Source organism: Panthera leo, chromosome C1 (genome assembly GCF_018350215.1).
Source record: "Panthera leo isolate Ple1 chromosome C1, P.leo_Ple1_pat1.1, whole genome shotgun sequence".
NCBI classification, from domain to species: domain Eukaryota; kingdom Metazoa; phylum Chordata; class Mammalia; order Carnivora; family Felidae; genus Panthera; species Panthera leo.
Genome location: NC_056686.1, coordinates 185456927 through 185481465, shown reverse-complemented (window position 1 = coordinate 185481465; position 24539 = coordinate 185456927). Strand labels below are relative to the sequence as shown.

Here is a 24539-nt window from a genome sequence, read left to right as displayed (position 1 = left end):
TTGGCAAACTCTAAACATTGTTTTTAAATATGGCATGGCCAGATTTATCTTGTGGGAAAGCTCTGTCAACATGAAGCCAGAGTGAAAGGCACTGAAACTCAGGTGGAGGGACAGAGCCTTGCAGTGGCCCTGGCAAGAGGTGCAAGTCTGAATCGGAGCAGTGATATTCCCAGAACATGGAGGCTGAAAGACAGAGATATTTTTGAGTAAAACGGAATCCCACTGACCAGTGGGATGTCAGGAGTGAGGGAGAAAAGGAGATGGATTTTCAGGCCAGGAGGGCAGCTGAGTATTGTACCATGTACTGAGCCTGACACTGGCGAAAGCACAGTTTTTACCAGGATGCTGTGAGAAGGAGATAAAGATTGGATTAATTCTCAACAACTCTGGAGCTCCACCCATGTATGTGGCCTGGTGGGGTTAATGATTCGGACACCACTGCAATGATTTTTACCTTTACTGCCAACCCGCTGAGACGGGCCACCACAGAACCCCAGAGACATTTGTATTAGGGACAGTTTCTGTGCTTGGTCCATGCAGGTGGTTGTTAGACACTGGCATCCTTAATTTATAACTAGCCACCTGTTTCTTTTCAAATACTTTGGTCATAAACCTGTGCACACACCCACACGGCAGCCTGCGTGTGAAGCCCCACACGTGCAACAGCGACAGGCGGGCAGAACGATGAATTCTGCCAGCCACAAAAAGTTCTTTTCTAAAATCCCTGTAGAGCTAGTCTGGACTCTAAAGTCTGAGCACACATTCTTTTTTTCTTCGGCTTTCTTCTGTGCAGTAGCATCAGGAAGAGGAGGCAAAGCCCAAAGCCAACACGGGAGGAAAATGCTTCGTATCTTCATAATCATGAATTCAATACCTCTGCAGCCTTTCCTACCACCTCACTCTGCAAAATTCTAGCAAAAGCTCTATAATCAGAAAAATGCAAATTAAGGCAATAATGAGATACTATCATTCACCTATTAAATTACTTAAGGTTTTTAAAAAATCCATAAGACATAAAGTTGGTTAGTGGTATAATGAAATGGATACTTTCTAGAAAACAATTTAGTAATGAGTATCAGTGATTTAAGATACACTCTGTGACCCAGTAATTCCATTTCTGGAAATCTATTTTAAGAAAATAATCATTGATTTGACCACAGGCTTATGTACAAAAATAATTCATTATAGTATTCAACAATGGGGATGGTTAAATAAATTATACATATATCCACATGCAGACATTAAAAATCAGGATTTCAAAGAATTCTTAACCACAGGAAGAAGTGCTCATTCTATATAAGATAGGTGAAAAAAAAACCCAGTAATGAGCATAGGGAAAAAAGAGAGAGAAGCAAATCAAGAAATAGGCTCTTAACTATAGAAAGCAAAATTAATGGTTACCAGAGGGGAGGTAGGTGGGGGGATGGGTGAAGTAGATGATGGGGATTACGGAGTGCACTTCTGATGAGCACAGAGTGCTTTATGGAAGTGCAGAATCATGATATTGTACTCCTGAAACTAACAGAACACTGCATGTTAACTAACTGGAATTTAAATAAAAATAAAACAAAAAACATAAAACAAAAAACCCACCTAAAAACCAGGATAAAAAATTATACAAACAGCATGTTAGAAATTTTTGAAAAAGAAAAAAGAAAAGATGGAAAAACCTCAAAACAGTGCTTATTGCTATATGGTGAAATTGTTCAGTCTTTAAAAAATTTTTTTTGCCTCTTCCAAATGTTTTATAACCTTTGCCATTACTATTGTTTGCAAAATAGAAACAATAGCTAAAAATTAATCTAAAGTAAATGAGCCAAAAGAAAATGGGTAAAATCTGATTAGAAATATCAGATGTGATTTATATTATCAATTGTTCAAAGTCCTCACTATAAGGGATCTGGGTAGCTCAGTCAGTTAAGCATCCGACTTCAGCTCAGGTCATGATCTCACAGATCATGAGTTCGAGCCCTATGTCAGGCTCTGTACTGACAGCTCAGAGCCTAAAGCCTGCTTCAGATTCTGTGTCTCCCTCTCTCTCTGCCCTCCCCTGCTTGCATTATGTCTCTCTCAAAACTAAATAAATATTTAAAAAAATTCGAAGTCCTTACTATAAAAAAGGCAAGAAATAATGCAATATATGAGAATTTACACATCTTTTTATTGCCCAGCAAAAGTTGAAGAAAGACAACTCACTTGTTAATACTGGTATCCCCCACTTTGTAAAAGTTTGCATAATGCCACTTGGCTTTTATGAAACACCTACAATTTGTACCTGTTTTCACTAACTGAAATAAATCTGAAGAGGATTTTCACTTTTGCGAAAAAAGGTAAAGAGTAAAAATAGCGCTCAGTGTTTGTTTTGCAGCAAGCCGTGGTAGAGGCAGCATGTACCCCAAGCAGTGACAGTGGCGCCCCAAGCTCCTTCCCCAGAACTACAGTCAGCATCACAGCGTCAAACTGTCAGAGCTTTGAACTGTACTGGTCCAGCCTCTGTGCTTTATCTCCATATATTTTGTGCATCTGCCAGCAAATTAGAAAATACTAACAGAAGTTATTTTTTGGGGTTTGGAAGGGCTCAAAATATTTTCATACATCCAACTTAATCCAACTAGTTGCATACTCACCTGAATCATTTTAGTGTGGACCCCCGACCCATTTTGATTCCACTATGAGTCATCAGCACAGACCCATCCAGGTAAATAGGAACCAGGGCAGCAGCCTAAAAAAGAGATGAAAATGGTTTCCATGTTGTTTTTGAGTGACGTTGTCATATTTCCTGTCAATTAAAACATTTTCCCTGGATAATGTATTGAATTGTTGAATCACTATACTGTACTACTACAACTAATAAAACACTGTATGTTAACTATACTGGAATTAAAATTAAAAAGATGTAATAAACTGTTCGAAGCCCGAAGACATACAGAACAGGCCATGGGCAGAATTTGACCCACTCTGTAGTTTGCCAACCTTTAGTTTAATAGTTTAATGTTAAATGATAACCAAATACTAGCATAGAAATTGTCCTCAAAAACCAAGTGTGTGCTTCACTGTCAGTCTATTCTAGAAGGTATTAAAATGTACCAAATGAAAATAAATATGTAAATAAAACAAAACATTTTCCCTGGAAATGATCCCCTCCTTTCCATATCCTGCCAAAATATGCACACTTTCCCCCTGCCCTGAGAGCACTAAGTAGAACCAGGGCAATGCTGTGGCAAGTGCTCTCTCATGATCACTCCACAAGAGGGCAGACTGTCACGGGATGGCTTTGAGGCCGGGGGAGGACTGTATTCCTTAAGCTACTATTTCTTCATGAGGACATTTGAGCATATTGGTACCTTTAAGGATCTCCCTAATTCAGAGTGGAACAACAATCTAGGTTTGGGGGTTTTTGTGGGGAGGGAGGTAGTTTTAAAATGCCAAGTTCTGTGTAGATAGGTTGAGGCAGGGGAGAACTGTTTATATGAACATATGTTCCCATAGTTGTAGGTATGATATAGAGAAGCAAAACCCAAAATCCAAATAAGATAGGATAGACAGACATAGTTTGCCACAAAATGAGCTAAGCCCACTCCAAATTATTCTGGCTCAGAATTATAGAGCTTTAGTTGGAAGAGAATTTGGAAGTAATCTTATCTAACTGTACAGTTTCCCACAGGGATCCAGAAAGAACCAAACTGCTAACACAGAATTAAAGGCTGCTGTAATCAGAAACATCCAGACTCCAGCTAAACATGTTTTATAACCAACAAGAATGTGCCTTCTTACAATTTTGTTCATGCTAAAATAAGGGGTATAAAGATATCCCACGAGGTTGCAGAAAACAAGGCTGGTCTTTTTACTTTGAGTTTCTAGTATAAGAGCAGTATTAACACACACAGTCCTAGAGGAAATGCTTCCAGTGGTTCCACTGTAGTTTAAGAAGCCCTGCCAGACATCTTTGTAGCTGCTCAACTGGGAGATGCCAGCCTCACAGGCGTGGTCTGGGCCAGCAAGGGGTGCCTTAAAGCTCTGTCAGCTAGGTTTCTTAATATCTAAGCTTCTAGGCAGAGTGGCATAATAATCTAGGATTTATAAAGGCAGGATCTTCAGGAAATTCTGGTAACAAGTTAATTTGTATAGAATGAAGATAAAATTTTAATAAACCTTCACTACTCAGATTACTTATAAACAACCCTGGTCATAAGTGAAAGTCAATGGAATCACATGTCAATCACCAGATAAACTCAAGGAATGAACTACAGATGGATGCTCTGACCACCAGAAAGACCTTCACTGCCACTGGTGGGCCATGAGCCACACTTGGAGTACTGCCTCTTTATTGATATCCAAAGATTTATTCCAGTGAATGACTAACAGAAGGTTCTATCATTCTAAGTAAGATACTGACAGTGAAAATGGGCTCTACTTACTTGGATCAGCAGGTGTAAACTGGGAATGTTTTGGTCAAATAGGGACATAGGGATACCCTTTCTCCGCCCAAGGGAGAATCAGAACCTTGAGGAAAGCATTGTTGCCATGATAATCATGCCCAAGAGCCTTGGGAAAATACATCAGAGCGTGTTTTACTGTTTGTTCACACATCACTCCTGGAAATACCATCTTGTCATTCTGGCCATTTGTTCTCAAAATAATAAAGCTAAGGAGTGGCATCCTCTGCAGAGAGCCTAGTCCTGGCTGCCCTGGTTGCTCATCAGATGCCAGGTGATGGCAGCTGCAAGGGCTGCTCCTGGGCTGAACTCTATGACACTTCAGTGTCGTCTGCTAGAACATGAGCCCCCTGAAAGGAAGGACCGTGTCCTAAGGCATCCCTTGGGATGTAACATAGTATCTCACACATTGTAAGTGCCCAATAAAAGTTTGATAAATGAATTTACAACAGCATAGTGATTTGATCTGTTTCTGAAGCTTTTAAAGTCTGTATTTGGCCTCCTTGGCTCTGCAAGCAATTCAGAAGTTGCTTATGGCAATTTGTAGTTGGCACATGTGATTGAGCTACAATTACAGTGGATTGTGCATTTCCTCCATTGTGTGACCCTACTGGCAACAGTACCCTGCCTGCGTGTCCAGGGAAGCATTTCTTTCAGAGACTGCTGAGTAATTTGTTCCATGTGCTGCTGCAATCCCCTTGGGTCATTTAAAATGTCAAATTTGGTTCAGTTAAGTGGCACCACCGGATGGTTCATTGTTATCGCCACAAAGGAAAATTCTGCAAAGCTTCATCTATGAAATCGGCACAACTGGAGCATTAGAACAGATGGTTCTCCAATATAAATTGGGGGCTGAGTCTGTGAAATTTAAATCATCAAGCAATGACTGCTGGTATTGGTGAGAAGTTTGCTTTGGTTCCAGATTCCCAAAATGTCTCAGTCATTCAAGCACTTGAGTTTCTACTCTGTGTTGGGGTACTGGGGATGTGGAGGTTAATTAGATATTGTCTGTTCTTCCGTGTTCACAGGCTAGTAATTAAATATACCACAGGGGAGGTATGTTTGACACCCTCAGCTGTTGGGAGCACAGGGGCTGCCTCTGCTCAGGAAGACACATGGAATGATAAAGACACATGACAAGACAGTCTTCAAGTCAAATCCTTATTCTCAATAGCTAAATGTCCTTGGGCAAGAGACTGAACTTCTATGGGCTTTAGTTTCTTCTTCTATAAAATAGAATCATACCTACTCAACAAAGATGAGATATGGGTTAAATGAAATGGGCAATACAAATTCCCCTGCCTTGGGCCTTATAGGTAGAAGGTGCTCAAATACCATTTCTAGTTCCCTTCTCAGAACAGTCTTTCAGCATATGGCTTCCAGGAAGCAGCTTGCCCGATCTCAAACTCCTCAATTAGGCCCTAAACAAATGTTTTCAGCATGGAAACTGGTTTCTAGGAAAAGATGGGTAGGACTGGTGTGAGCACTGGGGGAAGCTCCTCAGGAGACTTCGAGAATGAGACTTTGTACTGCTTGCTGGATGTTGTCTAGTTTCCTCCCTGCTGAGCTGAATCCCACCTCAGTTCCCACCAAAAGGTGCCATGGAGAGACATCTGAGAGGACACTGCTTCTGGAGCCTCTCAGATCTGAGTTTCCAGCCCTGGTCCCATGTGTCTCCAGATGTGGGACTTCAGGCAAGTTATTAGATAAAATCTCAAAGAACTTATAGCATAGTAGGTAACTATGATATGATAGCTCAGTACCTATCTTTATTTTTTATCTACTTTTAAAGAAATTTCCGATAAGGGAAATGGAACAGGTCTGGTCTACTGCAGATATGAGATATTAAGTAATGGCAACAGTTAAGTAGAAACAGGCTGCCATTTCTACCACAGCTTCCTGCCCTGGGATTGCTGGAAGATCTGTAAACAATAGGGACTGTTTCCCCAGTGATCCTGGCCAGTCCACTCAGGGACAGATGGACCAGACTGATCCCTCTGTTTAACTGCTGGCTTATCAGTTTACTCCCAAACCTTGAACCAACATCCACTGCTCACTAACCCTTTTCTAATGGTAGTTTCCCCCTCTCCCCTCCTGCTGAATAATCTTGGTTTTGCCTTTATTCCTCAACCACAGTCTCTTGATGGTCTCCCTCAACTGGGTAAACTGTGTGCAGATGACTAAATGGCTCTGTGTTGTTTTCGCTATCATAAAAAGGCATGGAATGCGAAGGCTGCAAAAAGATCACTGCTTGTATTGTTATGATTCTCCCTGAGCTACCACCTGTCTATAACCAAATTGCATGAAAACATTCTAATATTATACCAAAGCTGAGCCAGGATGGTTAGGTGAAAGGATGGGTATAGGAATGAGGGAAGAACTTTCTTGCCCATTTTTTTCTGACCTCCTCTGCTCTCTTAACACACAGCATACGTACTAGTGTTCCTCACAGCCCCACCCCCCTTATCTCTAATCTGTCATCACTCAAAGCACCTGCCATTTCGTTTTCATAGCTCAGCCAAAGGTGTGAATTCTGCAAAGGGGAGTGACAACAGTTTTGAGGGCTCTGCCATCTTCTCCACACATATATATGCATATATAAGAATGCAGATAACAGGGGTCCCAAATCACTGCTGTATAGTGAGCGAGAACAGAGCAGACCACCAGCTATTCAGGTAAGTTGCATTCAAGAATGAGTGGGTAGAAGCAGGGATTTAGCAAACAAACAGGGAATTTATTTAATCAATTGAAACTACAAGAGCAGATATCCAATCCTCCCCTTCACATAACTCTTAGCAGCTAAGAAATGAACGAACTTTTTTTTAATGTTTATTTTGAGAGAGAGAGAATGTGCGTGTGAGCAGGGGAGGGGCAGAAAGAGTGAGAGAGAGAGAGAGAGAGAGAGAGAATGAGAGAGAGGGAATCCCAAGCAGGCTCCATGCTTCATACCACAAACTATGAAATCATCACTTGAGCTGAAATCAAAAGTTGGACATTCACTGAGCCACCAGGCACCCCAGAAGTGAACAAACTTCTAAAATTGTGTTTTGAAAAAATTATTTAAATGATTTACTTTTCTGACTTTAGTTTACCCCACCCACTAAAAGGCAAGGTGCACCCAAATGCCTTGCGGCTTGCAGTTTCTATTTCATGGTCCAGAAACACAGAAACATAGAGTAGTGGAGTCTTGGCATTCATCTGACCCACTGTCTTACTTTATACTAGAGTGATCTGGGCTCAGAGCGAGTTGACTCAGTTGCTTAATGCCACAGCCAAAAGAAGGCACTAGGTCTCCTGACTTCCCAACAAGAATGCTTGTTACTAATCCTGGGGAATCCTGCAAAGGAGGCTTTATCTTCTCTGGAGAAAAGCTGGCTTGACTAAGCACAACTTTGGTGAAGGTTAACAAACAGGCATTGCAACCACATGGCTAATCCAACTTAATAGAAAGCTTCCCCAACACCTTTTGATTTGTCTGTTTGGAGAACTGACCTGACCAGCAGCGACTGAGCCAAAGCTGACAGGAAACTTCAGGGGGACCACAGCCAGCCCTTTTTTCTTCCAATAAGTCTCTGAATTGAATTTTTCCATGGCTCCTTTCCTCAGAGAGAAGGAAGACACGGACATACATTCTTTCCAACACTGAATCAGGGCCTTGGCATTAATCTCTTGTTTGATCAATTTCCTGTACATGTTCATCATTCGGACCTATAAAAGAAAAGGAGATTAAAATAGGGCAACAGACATAGTCTCTTCCATTCACTGTCATCCTAGTCAAGCTCTGCTCATCCCATCAGGCTCAAACTGAGTTCCTCTTACTCCTTTCTGAAGCCCTTCCCCACACATAATTTCTCCTCTACTTGGAGATTTTCTCAAATATGTTAGCACTTACATACCTTCTATGCTGCTCTGGTGTGAGTTCAAAGGAAGGTATCCTTTCCTTATATAACTCAGTACAGTCCAAGTACACAGGAGACTCCTAATTCTAGTTGCACTTGTGAATATCTATTGAAAGGTAATCCTGATTTTAACTTCCAGGATATGATCTACACAACTTGAATTATTCAGATGCTGTCACAAGATAAGACCACTCATTTCCAAAAAGGAAAGTAAGAAAGCTTGTTTATACATAACCAATAACTAAGATGAAGAACAAATTAAGATTCTATCTCAGGATGTCTGAGCCATGAGTAGAATTCTTTCTACATTCTCAGAATCAGTGACTAATGCCCCTAGCAGAGAACAAAAAATGCCAAGTACATCATACTCTCAGTTGAGAAAACTCTCAGCTGTTCTTGCCAGTGACCTCCCAAGCTGACAGGTGCCATTACAGACATACACTCTCCCGACACCCCTAAAGAAGTTCCCAGATCATTATAAGAGAAATGTTAGAAATTAGTAAGCTGTACCATTTTGGGGAAGGCAGTGTTTTTAAGGGTGGCTGTTCTCTCCTCCAACTTCCCCAAGGATGGAGGGAGATCATTATCTAATTCTGCCTATGCCACCAGTGCAACAGAACATCTGGGAGGGAGGCTGTGATGAGATGGCCAGAAGGGAAGGGCAGGGACCCCCACAAATTCAAGAAACATAAAAAAACTGGCTCCTGTCTATGGCCACAGATTCTAATATTGAATAGAAAGTCAGATGAACTTGGGGATGGGGCTTTCCAAGGTTTGTGGCAGCATGGGGCAAAGAGGCATCAGGAAATGCCACATAAGGTGCCAGCTGAGGGTCAGTTGGAGATTTAACGAACTCTCACAGGGAACTATTGATTTCTGAGAGAGCTAGCAGAAATGGAACCCTCAGAAACATACTTGAAAAGTGGCTACATCTAAGCAAGGAAAGGACGAGAGCTTGCTGGGAAGAGGCTGTCTCCTCTGGTCCTCCCTTCCCTCTCTGCCCCAACAGCACAGCAGAAGGCACAGAACAGGGAAGGGGTAAAAGAAAGCACACTGTATCTCCCCAGTCTAACTCTGCTCCAGGATTCTGAGTGGAAGAGGCAGAGGGAAGGGAACAGAAACTGGGACCCAGACTTTAAAAACGGAAAGGAATAGTAATTGAATGACTAAAACTTCATGACACCTGCCTGGGATGTTAAAGGAAGTAGGAAAAAGAAGGGTTTGACAGGACTTGTTGGCAGGAGTAATGTCCTTAACCAAAGGAGACTGCTCACTGAATGACCTGGAATCCAAAGCTCCCTCCTCAATATCCTCTGTCTCCAGGATTTTTAGGAAAGAGCCTGAAAAAGACAAGGATCACTGAACTTTGGAGTCCTGGCTCTGTCTTAAGTAGTTAGCTGTGTTACTTCCGGCAAATCACTTAGCCCCTCTGAATCTCAAACTCCTCAACCTGAATGACACCCAATTGTTCTCCTTGCTCTGGAGCTTGAGGTCTTGTGGAAGAGAGACTAGGTAGCATTACCTTCTCAGGAGCCAAACCACAGCTGGCTGCAACTTCAGTGATCCAGGACTCACTGATCAGCCGTGCCTGAGGAAAGCCAAAGCCACGCAGAAGTGTGTTGGATGGAAGGCTGGTTATGCTTTAGAGCTAATGCATTTTTTTTTTTTTTTTTTTTAGATTTCAGACATTTGCCAAAGACACTGAAGCATTCACAGGCTTTAAATACTGGGTCTACAGAATGTAATGAATAAAATATCCTGGAAAACATGAAAAAAGTGTTTTGGTATTTGGCCTAGTGCATTGGTTCTCAACCAGAGGCAATTTTGTCCTCTCTCTTCCCTGGTAACCTCTAGAGATACTTTTGGTTGTTAACACCAGAGGGTAGCTGTGCCACTGACATCTAGTGGGTAGAGGTCAAGAATACTGCTTAACATACCACAATGCACAGGACAGCCCCACAACAAAGAATTATCCCGTCCAGAATATCAATAGAGCTGTTGTTGAGGTCTAATGCTTGCATTTGGGAAAAGAAATCTAAGTATGGGAAAGATGGAGATAATACACAGACACAGATTTAGCAACTCTGGACTTATTCTGGGGGTGCCAGTAAGTAATATATGGCTATCCCTGGAATGTGGGTCTTTATTTATTTATTAAAATATTCCTTAACTATTAAACATTTTCTGAATTATATAATTTTATCTAAGACTTTCCAGAATGTAAACTTGCTTCTTAACGCACTTACAAATAATAATTCATCCAGGGAGGCACCTCCATTGCTATAATACTCCATATCCAGGGCCAACATTCTGCCAACATTCATGAAGCCAGCCTAGGAAAAGAGAACTGACTTTTTTAAAAAATTGCTTTAATGTTTTTATTTATTTTTGAAACAGAGAGAGACAGAACACGAGCAGGGGAGGGGCAGAGAGAGGGAGACACAGAATCTGAAGCAGGCTCCAGGCTCTGAGTTGTCAGCACAGAGCCCGACGCAGGGCTCAAACTCATGGAGTGTGAGATCATGACCTAAGCTGAAGTCGGACGCTCAACCGACTGAGCCACCCAGGCTCCCCATAAGAGAGAACTGACCTTTAATACTAGTGCTGGGGACCATGTTTCTCTATATTTTATTTTGTCACTTGTGAATCCTTACATAGATAAAAAATTTCATGACACTGGGTTTGGCAATGATTTCTTGGATATGACACCAAAAGCACAGGCAACAAAAGAAAAAAAATAGATAAATTAGACTACATCAAAATTTAAAACTTCCATATATCAAAGGACACAATCAATAGAGTGAAAAGGCAGACCAGAGAATGGGAGAAAAATTTTCAAATCATATATCTAATAAAGCATTAATATCCAGCATGTATATGAATTCCTACAACTCAACAACAATAAAAAACTTGATTAAAAAGTGGATAAAGGATTTGAAGAAACATTTCTCCAAATATTCAAATATCCAATAAGCACATGAAATGATGCTCAACATCACTAGTCTTTAGGGAAATGCAAATCAAAATCATAAGATACCACCTCACATCCAGTAGAATGGCTACTATAAAAAAAAACCAACAACAACCAACCAACCAGTAACAGAAAGTAGTAAGTGTAGCTGAGTATATGGTGAAATTGGAACCATTGTGCACTACTGGTGGCAATGTGAAGGAGTGAAGCTGCTGTAGAAAACAGTATGGCAGTTCTCAAATAATTAAACATAGAAATATAATATGATGCAGCAATCCCATTTTTGGGTATTTAATCAAAAGCATAGAAAGCACAGTCTTTTATATTTTTTTATTTTTATTTTTAACGTTTATTCATTTTCGAGAGACAGAGACAGAGCGCAAGCAGGGGAAGGGAAGAGAGAGAGGGAGGCATCATAATCCGAAGCAGGCTCTGAGCTGTCAGCACAGAGCCCAACACAGGGCTCGAACTCACGGACCATGAGATCATGGTCTGAAGTCAGACCCTTAACTAACTGAGCCACCCAGGTGCCTTGAAAGCCCGGTCTTGAAGAGCTATTTGTACATCTATGTTCATAGCAACATTATTCACACACAATAGCCAAGGTGTGGAAGCAATCCAAGTGTCCATCAATGGATGAATGGATAAATAAAATGTGACACATACAATAGAATATTATTCAGCCTTAAAAAGGCAGGAAATTCTAACACATGCTATAATATGGATGAACTTTGAGGACATTATGTTAAGTGAAACAAGCCAGTCACAAAAGGATAAATACTGTTTGATTCCATTTCTTTCAGGTACCTAGTGTAGTCAAATTCCTAGCAAGTAGGATGGTGGTTTCTATGGGGCCACTGGGGGAGGAAGAAATGGGGACATCTTGCTTAGTGGGTGCGGAGTTTCAGTTTTACAAGATGAAAAGAATTCCAGAGATGGCTGGCGGTGATGGTTGCACAACAAAGTGAATGTACTTAATGACACTGACCTGTACACTTAAACATGGCTAAGATAGCAAATTGTATGTTGTATGTATTTTGCTACAACTAAAAATAATAATAAAGGAAAAAAAGAAGGGTAGAGAAAGATATAAAAGCAAAACAAAGACTCCTCCTATGCAATTCATGACTACTGTTCAACCAGTCCTTTTCTTTCCTCCTAATGCGAATCAACTGCATACTTCTTAACCTCCTATTCCTGCCCCAACTCCTTGAATTCTGGCTCCACATTTCTACCTGAACCTTCTCCCCTGAAGCCACCTAACCTAATCTCCAAATCTGGTGACCTGCTCATAATGGATTCAGCACATGTTTCTCAGAAGGCCCAATTCGACAAAAACTCTCAGCAGCATTTAGTGCTGCTGGAGGTCTTTTACATAAAAATCTTTGCTATTAATATGTACCCAGGTGTGCCTGGGAGTCCGACTTTTGATTTCTGTTCAGGTCATGATCTCGTGGTTTGTGAGTTTGAGCCCTGTGTCAGGCTCCACTCCTTCAGCTTGGGATTGTCTCTCTCCCTGTCTCTGTGCCCCTCCCCTGTCCATGTGCTCTCTCTTTCTCTCTCTTAAAAATAAATAAACATTAAAAAAAAAAAAACTACATGTCCAATATCCCTGCTTTCTATCTGAATTCTGCTTCAATATCTCTGAACTTATTAGAGTTCACTTTGTGATTTCTGTTGAAAAGAACCAAATTCAAACCGAAGTAGTAGTCAAGGGCAAAGTCTATGAATTCCAGCAGTTTAATTTTGGGTCCCGGCTCTGCCACTTAACTCGCCCTGTGATGCTAGCTAGGCTACCTATAGAATCTGTCTGTGAAATGGCAATAAATAAGGTAATGCATGGAAAAATTATAGGTGAGTGACTGAAACACAGCAAATGTTCTAAATACAAATTATTAATATTACTATTATAGGTGTTATTGATATCATCTCCTGTCCTCACTCTATATTAGAAAACATTATTTTCTCATAATTATCATCACCACTATGCTTTTGGCCTCTATAACTATAACCAGCCCATTTAATAAAGTTCCATATTGGTGCAAGACATTTGTACTTAAATGTTCTGTATTTATATGAACAAGCTCATCATTGTTCCTCCAGATTGGTTCCTCCTTCCAACCTCGCTTTTTCTGCTAGAAACTTCCGAGTCACGTTTGTGGTTTTATTCTCCCCTGTATTTTGCCAAGTTTGTCACCAACTCCATTTTATTTTATACTACAGTGGCTCTTGGACTCACTTCTTCTACATCTTACTATCACAGCTCAGACCCCAACTACTTCATGTCTGCACGCATCAGCTGCCTTCTGATGGTCAGTCTGCCTCCATCCTCTCTCCTCCCCAGGCCATCCTGCCCAGTGCTATCCTATTACCCTCCCCAATGCACCTATGTTTGGTTATGACACGACTGATCAAAGATCTACACCGTCTTACTCCTTCTTGTAAGATCAAGTTTCAACTTGAAACTCTAGGCTCCTCTCTGTCTGGCATCACTTAACCTAACCAATCTTATTTTCCACTACTTTTCAGTAATCATCGTGTGTTCTAATTCCCCCTCTCTCCTCATGGCCACCCGTATCAATCACGCTATGTTTATCCCACCTCTGCATTTTTGCTTTTGCTATTCCCATCACCCTTATGCCTTATTTCTGCCCATCTATTCTTTTTTAATTATTTTTTAATAGATTTTTTAAGTGTATTTATTTATTTTGAGAGAGAGTGAGCATGGAAGGGGCAGAGAGAGGAGAGAGAGAAAATCCCAAGCAGGCTCCATGTTGTCAGCACAGAGCCCAGGGTAGGGCTCAGACTCACAAACCATAACATCATGATATGAGCCAAGGTGGATGCTTAACTGACTGAGCCACCCAGGCACCCCTTCTGCCCATCTATTCTTGAAGGCCATTTATGTTTCACCTTATCTAAGATGCCTCCTGTACATACTGTAACTCATGTTCATCTCTCCTCATAGTTTTACTATGTGTATCTCATCTTTTAACCTGAGATTAGTATGTTTTCATAATGACTTCATATATGTAAGTTTTATTTCCCCCTCAACCTCCAAAATGTAATCTCTGTCAGAACAAAGTTCACTCTAATAAATTGTTGTTAAACTACACCAAATTCAAAATAGAGAGTGAGTGTGAGTTGAAATAAATACATCCATTATCTCCTAAAAATATGTACGTAGGTACACCAGTTGTGGTGGAGATGATGCTGTGTTCAACAAATGCTATTGTCTTTTATCCTGGGCACACAGAATCTGACTACACTGCCCAGCTACCCTTGTAGTTAGGTGGCAAAGTTCTGGCTAATAACATGAATAGAAGCAAGGTCCACACTTACACACCAGGTGCCTAAAACACCTCCCACATAACAGTCCAAGTTCTCCCTCTCCCCTTGTGTTCTGCCCTCTTCAGAAGACCCAGTGGAGGACTTAGAATCCTCTCTGAGTGCTATGAAATAGAACTTTCTGTGATGATAGCAATGTTCTATATCTACATGTTCAATACGGCAGTCACTGGCCACATGTAGTTATTGAGCACTTGAAATATAGCTAATGCCACTGTGGAACTGAATTTTTTGTTTTATTTAATTTAGTTAATTTAAATTTACACTTAAATAGCCATATGAGCCCTGTGACCTCCATATTTGACAATTCAGTCTGAGGGGATGATGGTGGTGCTACGTTTAAGTCCCTGAATGATTTTTCGGAGCAGAGTCCTCTCCTCTTCTCTTCCCTGTAACCCCTACTGATTATACGGGGCTGTTACTTGACGAAGAAATCACACAATACAGGGTTAAGCCCCAGAAATTTTTTGTTGTTTGTTATGGCAGTTAACCCACTCTAACAAGTTAAATTATTTCTTAGAAAGCAAAAGAATAATTATTTTCTGCGATAGAAATTTTTCTAAGAATTTCTGAGACAATTTTACAAAAATACCCTTGATATCCTGAAAAATGAGGAACCTGTTGGCAAATAATTGCAATTTCACAGAACCCTATTGGGAATTATCCTATTTTAAAGTATGTGGAAGTAGTACAGTTATCAGATCTACTTTCATAGATGTATATATACTTACGTATTTTCCAGTTACTCTTCTGTACCAGCCAATACCAGTTAGTATTTTTTTACATACTGAAAAGTATGTAGCTCAAAGCACATCTTTGAGCAAAGCAGATGTGAACCAGCTAGTAATCATTCAGCACAAGGAATGGGAAGTTAAATAGAAGCACGGTTTGTTGATTTGCTCATTGTTAGTCCCCTTTGAGACTAACCAAGTGCTACCCTTTGCCAAGTGCTACCCTTTGCAATTATGCCATGTTACCTTTATAACATAAATATTTTCCATCCCCGCTTTTCTTCTACTCACTTTGTACTTTCCAAGGTAAGGGTGGTGGCCTCCAGTTATTAACATGTCTTCTCGCTCCACAATGCAATCGACGGCATGACCATGTCTAAAGCAGAAAAAAAGAAAGAGTGGTAAACTTTTTACCAAGCAGGTACCATCTGGGGATTATATAACTCTCAGTGAGAGCTGGAGTGACATCCACACACATTACAGAACAATAGAACTACTGAACCCAGGCTGTCCTGATCTCAGGCATGCACTGTGGCCTCCCCTCCTCTTAGGTCAGGGCACAATGCCTGGCGTTCATTACTTATGTGGGGGAGGGTCTTGGGTGCCAGAGACTTTAGGGTTTTGCTTGGGAGTACTTCCCGTGGTTATCACAATGGAAATCTGCTATAGGCAAGTGGTCCCAAGCCACATTATAGGCTGGTAACAAATGGAGGAACTAGGGTGATGTCTGATTACCAAGTGCTCTCTGAAAGGACAGGTTGGGAATCAAGGTCCTTTTGCTTCATGGGATACAAGAACTGACTCATATTATTATTCAGCAAAGAAATTAAGACTTCTACACGTGCCTGCTCCAAAGACTATTTCCTATGGTAATGTTTTCAGATCTTTAAAGGAAAATGGTAATATAAATAAAGGTAAGCATAACAAAAGCAAAGTCTTCATTTAAATCAAGAAAATATATGTATAAGTACATATATTTATATATTTAATATATATCATATATAACATACAAACTATTATAGAGAAATACATGTAAAAGATCATAAATATGTATATATATATATGCATATATATTACATATATAAAAGATTGAACTTTTTTCAAAAGGTTAAATTGATCTATATATACATACAGGTGCTAAGGACAAGTAACCACCATCCATTTAGGACTTGTTTTTGTCTATTCCTCAGGTATTTTTACTCTGGCTTTCATTCTTTTCAGTAACTGATTCTCATTTCAGTTCTTAGTATCTGGTATGACAATATAAGATTAAAAAGTTGTAATAAGCTGGCAGCCGTATGTATTTGTGTATTATTTGTGATTTTAAATAATCTTGACCCAAATTCTTCCTCCTTAACCCCAACATTGAGAATGTACAGCATGACTTCCTTTTATTTTTTGTCTATTTGGCAGATTTTTTCCACTTACTTGTTGGCAGCAAATGTGGTGATGGCTGCCATGATGCCGGTTTTATTGGTCTTCCCCTCAAACATCCCACCACCACGCTTTGCATGACACACGACCTTGTTAGCTGGGAGCTTCAAGGTCACAGCAACTATGTCCTGTGAATGATAACAGTTCCCATTAATCTGATGCACCTGCAGCAAGGGAGACAGGCAGCCTTAACATGTTTTGATTCCAAAATGTTGTACACACTACAGAAACTGTGTGGTTACACTAAATAACGGGATAATTTCCAATAACCTAAGCATACATCCACAACTGATCTCAGTAGTATTTATCTATCATTAATATTAAGCAGTCCCTTCAATAGAAATGTGATATTTTTGTGTCAATAAATTTTTTTCATTTTATTTTTAATTTTTAAAAATTTACATCCAAATTAGTTAGCATATAGTGCAACGATGATTTCAGGAGTTGATTCCTTAGTGCCCCTTACCCATTTAGCCCATCCCCCCTCCCACGACCCCTCCTGTAACCCTCAGTTTGTTCTCCATATTTATGAGTCTCTTCTGTTTTGTCCCCCTCCCTGTTTTTATATTATTTTTGTTTCCCTTCCCTTATGTTCATCTGTTTTGTCTCTTAAAGTCCTCATATGAGTGAAGTCATATGATTTTTGTCCTTCTCTGACTAATTTCACTTAGCATAATACCCTCCAGTTCCATCCACGTAGCTGCAAATGGCAAGATTTCATTCTTTTTGATTGCCGAGTAATACTCCATTGTATATATATCCCACATCTTCTTTATCCATTCATCCATCCATGGACATTTGGGCTCTTTCCATACTTTGGCTATTGTTGATAGTGCCGCTATAAACATGGAGGTGCACGTGTCCTTTCAAAACAGCACACCTCTATCCCGTGGATAAATGCCTAGTAGTGCAATTGCTGGGTCATAAGGTAGTTCTATTTTTAATTTTTTGAGGAACCTCCATACTGTTTTCAAGAGTGGCTGCACCAGCTTGCATTCCTACCAGCAGTGCGAAAGGGTTCCCCTTTCTCCGCATCCTCACCAACATCTGTTGTTGCCTGACTTGTTAATGTTGGCCATTCTGACTGGTGTGAAGTGGTATATTACTGTGGTTTTGATTTGTATTGCCCTGATGATGAGTGATGTTGAGCATTTTTCATGTGTTGGTTGGCCATCTGGATGTCTTCTTTGGAGAAGGGTCTATTCGTGTCTTTTGCCTATTTCTTCACTGGATTGTTTTCTGGGTGTTGAGTTTGATAAGTTCTTTATAGATTTTGGATACTAACCCTTTATCTGACATGTCGTTTGCAAATATCTTCTCCCATTCCATCAGTTGCCTTTTAGTTTTGCTGATTGTTTCCTTCTCTGGGCAGAAGCTTTTTATTTTGGTGAGTTCATTTTTGCTTTTGTTTCCCTTGCCTCCAGAGACGTGTTGAGTAAGAAGTTGCTGCGGCCAAGATCAAAGAGGCTTTTGCCTGCCTTCTCCTCAAGGATTTTAATGGCTTCCTGTCTTACAGTTAGGTCTTTCATCCATTTTGAGTTTATTTTTGTGTATGGTGTAAGAAAGTGGTCCAGGTTCATTCTTCTGCATGTCGTTGTCCAGTACTCCCAGCACCACTTGCTGAAGAGGCTGTCTTTATTTCATTGGATATTCTTTCCTGCTTTGTCAAAGATTAGTTGGCCATACATTTGTGGGTCCATTTCTGGGTTCTCTATTCTGTTCCATCAATCTGAGTGTCTCTTTTTGTGCCAGTACCATACTGTCTTGATGATTACAGTTTTGTAGTATAGCTTGAAATCCGGGATTGTGATGCCTCCTGCTTTGGTTTTTTTTCAAGATTGCTTTGGCTATTTGGGGTCTTTTCTGGTTCCATACAAATTTTAGGATTATTTGTTCTGGCTCTGTGAAGAATGCTGGTGTTATTTTGATAGGGATTGCATTGAATATGTGGATTGCTTTGGGGAGTATTGACATTTTAACAATATTTGTTCTTCCTATCCAGGAGCATGAAATCTTTTTCCATTTTTTTGTGTCGTCTTCAATTTCTTTCATAAGCTTTCTATAGTTTTCAGTGTATAGATTTTTCACCTCTTTGGTTAGATTTATTCCTAGGTATTTTATGGGTTTTGGTGCAATTATAAATGGGATCGATTCCTTGATTTCTCTTTCTGTCGCTTCATTGTTGGTGTATAGGAATGCAACCGATTTCTGTGCATTGATTTTATAATCCTGCAACTTAGCTGAATTCATGAATCAATTCTAGCAGTTTTTGGTGGAATTTTTTGGGTTTTCCATATAGAGTATCATGTCATCATGCGAAGAGTGAAAGTTTGATCTCCTCCTGGCTGATTTGGATGCCTTTTATTTTTCTGTGTTGTCTGATTGCAGAGGCTAAGACTTCCAATACTATGTTGAATAACAGTGGTGAGAGTGGACATCCCTGTCTTGTTCCTGACCTTAGGGGGAAAGCTCTCAGTTTTTCCCCATGGAGGATGAGATTAGCATTGGGTCATTCATATATGGCTTTTATAATCTCAAGGTATGCTCCTTCTATCCCTACTTTCTTGAGGGTTTTTATCAAGAAAGGATGCTGTATTTTGTCAAATGCTTTCTCTGCATCTATTGGGAGGATCATATGGTTATTGTCCTTTCTTTTATTGATGTGATGAATCACGTTAATTGCTTTGTGGATATTGAACCAGCCCTGCATCCCAGGTATAAATCCCACTTGGTCGTGGTGAATAATTTTTTTAATGTATTGTTGGAGCTGGTTGGCTAATATCTTGTTGAGGATTTTTGCATCCATTTTCATCAGGGAAATTGGTCTATAGTTCTTTTTAGTGGGGTCTCTGTCTGGTTTTAGAATCAAGGTAATGCTGGCTTCATAGAAAGAGTTTGGAAGTTTTCCTTCCATTTCTATTTTTTGGAACACCTTCAAGAGAATAGGTGTTCACTCTTCCTTAAATGTTTGGTCGAATTCCCCTGGAAAGCCATCTGGCCCTGGACTCCTGTTTTTTGGCAGATTTTTGATTACTAACTCGATTTCCTTACTGGTTATGGGTCTGTTCAAATTTTCTATTTCTTCATGTTTCAGTTTTGGTAGTGTATATGTTTCTAGGAATTTGTCCATTTCTTCCAGATTACCCATTTTATTGGCATAGAATTGTTCAATATTCTCTTATTGTTGTTTTTATTTCTGCTGTGTTGGTTGTGATCTCTCCTCTTTCATTCTTGATTTTATTTATTTGGGTCCTTTCTTTTTTCTTCTTGATCAAACTGGCTAGTGGTTTCTCAATTTTGTTAATTCTTTCAAAGAACCAGCTTCTGATCTGTTCTACTGTTTTTTGGGGTTTTTTTTTGTTTGTTTGTTTAGATAGCATTAATTTCTGCTCTAATCTTTGTTATTTCCTGTCCTCTGCTGGTTTTGGGTTTTATTTGCTGTTCTTCTTCCAGCTCCTTAAGTTGTAAGGTTAGGTTGTGTATCTGAGATCTTTCTTCCTTCTTTAGGAAGGCCTGGATTGCTATATACTTTCCTCTGATGACTGCCTTTTCTGTGTCCCAGAGGTTTTGGGTTGTGGTGTTATCATTTTCATTGACTTCCATATACTTTTTAATTTCTTCTTTAACTTCTTGGTTAGCCCATTCATTCTTTAGTAGGATGTTCTTCAGTCTCCAAGTATTTGTTACCTTTCTAAATTTTTTCTTGTGGTTGATTTTGAGTTTCACAGCGTTGTGGTCTGAAAATATGCACGGTATGATCTCTATCTTTTTGTACTTACTTAGGGCTGATTTGTGTCCCAGTAAATGGTCTATTCTGGAGAAGGTTCCATGTGCACTGGAGAAGAATGTATATTCTGCTGCTTTAGGATAAAATGTTCTGAATATATCCGTTAAGTCCATCTGGTCCAGTGTGTCATTCAAAGCCATTGTTTCCTTGTTGATTTTTTGATTAGATGATCTGTCCATTGCTGTGAGTGGGGTATTGAAGTCTCCTACTATTATGGTGTTACTATCGATGAGTTTCTTTATGTTTGTGATTAATTGATTTACATATTTGGGTGCTGCCACATTTGGCGCATAAATGTTTACAATTGTTAGGTCTTCTTGGTGGTTAGACCCCTTGATTATGACATAATGCCCTTCTACATCTCTTGATACAGTATTTATTTTAAAGTCTAGATTGTCTGATATAAGTATGGCTACTCCGGCTTTCTTTTGTTGATTGTGTCAATAAATTTTTGAAAATTTTCCCCATGAACCATACCCAAAGTATCCTTTACCTACTAAACGCATGGGATAGGTTTCCTGAAGCAGCAAGATTTCATGCCCTTGCAAACCTCTCTCAGCCTGGTTCTTTTCCCCACATTCTGCTTTCTCCACTGGACACATTTCTCAACTCCCATTTGTATTATTGCTAAAGTTGGCCAGTGGGTCTTCCCTGGATGCAGGTCTTGCTCTACCTTGCCATCCTAACGTTTGGAGGTCTTTTAATAGTAACAACTCATGTTTGTATATGAGGAGCCAAGAAGGATGAAGTGATGGGCCCAATATCACACAGGGAGTGAGGAGCAGACAGGACTGGAGTGGGGCTCACTTGACCCTTCTTAATGTTCTAGCTTCTAAAAGGCCTCTTTCCCCACATTCCCACATGCCCACCTGCTCTGGTAATAACACTGGTGCGTATGACCTACTAAGTCAATCCTTTTGCTTTGTTCCCCTTGCTTTTACCCTGATACTTAAACCAGCCACTCCTAAATGCATTCTTTATTCCAGCTTGGGCAGTCTTTATGCCATTCCTCCTTTCTTACATGCATGCTGCCTGATATATAAGACACAGGCAATACATGTTTACAGAAGGAATGAGTGAGTGAGTGGCATTTTATTTTGGTGTAGAATTGCCTAGAATTGGCCTCTTTTTTCACCATCTAGACAAACCTCATTCTCACTGCAGATCCAAACTTAAGACTTCATCTTCATGGACTTTCTGGATGATTCTAGCTCTCAGCAAACACTCTATTCTTTTAATTCTTCCTTCTGTGTAAACTCTGACTTAGATGATTTAGTACTCAGTTGCATTCTGTCCAATACCATTTCCTAACTGCTTCATGTGAGTTAGGTACTTATAAGCTTTAGAGGGCAGGCCTTCCTCTTTTCTCTTTTGTATTCTTACCAATGCCAAGAGTATAGCAAGAGACCTACTGCCTCCATAACTGGTTCTGGAGTTACAGTTCCATAAACAAAAAGCCCAGACTTTCATAATACTCTCTTAAAAGCTTTGAAATGATGCAGCTATTGATACCCAAATGGACAGGGCTGTTAGTATTCCAAATTCTTTCAGTTCCTTAAGACTTTTTTGGGGTCTCTAATTGCTCAGGTGTATTTAGCCAGCAGAAACCTTTAACCACATCCCTTCCACAACGGCCCCATTATTACCTGTATGTATTTCAGAAACTGTAGAAACACAGACATCAATTTCTTGATCCTCTCTTTTGGGAACAACAAGCATGCTTTGGGATTCCATATAAAAGTGTCCTTGACGTCCCATACGTATTTCACCTGTTATAGGAAAGTACACCCCAGTCAAGAAGGCTTTCAGCTAGAACAGGTAGCATTCCCCAGTTGTTATTCCATTATGGAGAAACAGCAGGCTACACAGTTAAGGGTCATAAACAACACTTAGCTTCATTATATCTGCAGATTTTAAGTACGGTTCTATAAGGGTATCTGTTAGGTCTGCCAATACGGCAGGTCACAGAGCCCTAGAAAAAGGTGTGTGACATTCTAGAGTCAGTCAAAATGTGATGGCAAGGAGATTTCTGGTCCAAGATGAGATGGACTAGATGCACTTCTCTTGGTTCTTTGTCCTAAGTACAGCTAACAGCCTTCTTTATTTATATATAAAAGAAATAGAGAAGAAGACTCTAAAATGTAGAGAGAAGAAGGCAGACCCTTAGGAACTCTGGGACCCAAGGAAAGACACATGGTGAGTTCAGTGAGTTCATGTTCATTGTTGTTGTTGTTTGCTTCATATATCACAGAGTTGGTGCCAGAGAAGCCAGCAATCCCAAAATTTCAATATGAAAAGACAGAAAGAAAAGCCCCAAGAAAAGCCTACTTTCTCCAGCCAAAGGACCAAGAGATGGGAAACCTAGCAAGAAAACTTTTATATAATAACCATTCTACTCTAGCAAAACACTACAGAAAAAAAAAAAAAAAACCGTGGCCCCATCCCTATCTGAAAAAGTTGAATGCAAAATCTAGACATCCACCCTTGTCAGGCTGTAATGGGATGCCCCAAACCCTGTGTTGTGGTGGTGTTGGTGGAGACCATATGAGGAATCAGGACTTCCACCCTTCACCCAGCAATAACAGGGCAACCCCCTTTTTCCTACCAACACAGGGTCAGAGGTGTTCTGTAAAACAGAAGATTCACATAAGATCCAGAGTCTTACAACATAATACTCAAGTGTCCAGAATACAATTGAAAATCATTTATTATACCAAGAACTCAACTTGAACGAGAAAAGACAATCAAGTGATGCCAACACTGAGATGACACAGATGTTAGAATAATCTGACAAGGATTTTAAAGCAGTCGTAATGAAAATGCTTCAGTGAGCATTTACATAAACACTTAAAACAAATGGGAAAATGGAAAATTTCAGCAAAGAGAAGATATAAAAAGGGCCAAATGGAAATTTTAGAGCTAAGAAATACAACAACCCAAATTTAAGAGGCTCAATGGAAAAGCTCAACAACAGAATAGAGACAACAGAGCAAATAATCGGTGACCAAGAATATAGAATAAAAGAAACTGCCTACCCTGAACATCAGAAAGAAAACAGACTGAAACTATAATGAGCAGAGCTTCAGGAACCTATATAACTATAATAAAAGATTGAACATTTGGGTCACTGACGTCAAATATTTGAAGAAATAATAGTTGAAAATGTCCTAAACTTGGCAAAAGGCACAAACCTATAGATTCAAGAAGCTGAGCGAATATTTTAAAATATGATAAATCCAAAGAAATCCATGCTGAGATACATCAGAGTCAAACTTCTGAAAAGTAAAAACAAGAAAATATCTTGAAAGCAGACAGAGAAAAACAGTATCTTATCTATAGGAGAAAATACTTCAAAAGGCAGATTTCTCATTAGAGACCATGGAGGCCAGTGGAAATGGTACATCTTTCTTCAACTGCTAAAAGACCTGTAAACTCAGAAATCTATACCTAGTGAAAATATTGTTCAAGAATGAAAAAGAAATCAAGACATTCTTAGATGAAGGAAAATTAATTTGTCTTAAACAGACATGTCCTAATAACGGCTAAGAACAGTTTTTGAAGCAGACAAAAATGATTTAAAAAAATTTGTTAATGTTTATTTATTTTTGAGAGAGAGACACACAGAGTGAGAGTGGGGGAGGGACAGAGAGAGAGGGAGACACAGAATCTGAAGCAGGCTCCAGGTTCTGAGCTGTCAGCACGGAGCCCAATGTAGGGCTCGAACTCACAAATGGTGAGATAAGACCTGAGCTGAAGTTGGACACTTAACTGACTGAGCCACCCAGGTGCCCCAAGAAGTGATTTTTTTTTTTAAGGAATCTTGGAACATCAGGAAGGAGGGAGAACAATGGAAAGACAACAAATACAGGTAAACACAATTAGCTTTCTTCCCCTCTTGAATTTTATAAATTGCATTTGAAGCAAAATTATAAC

General features: G+C 39.8%; 1 pseudogene; it reads right to left on the bottom strand.

Annotated features, from left to right (window-relative positions):
• The window catches only part of LOC122226066, an 81701-nt pseudogene that overhangs the window by 18319 nt on the left and 38843 nt on the right, over positions 1 to 24539 (bottom strand).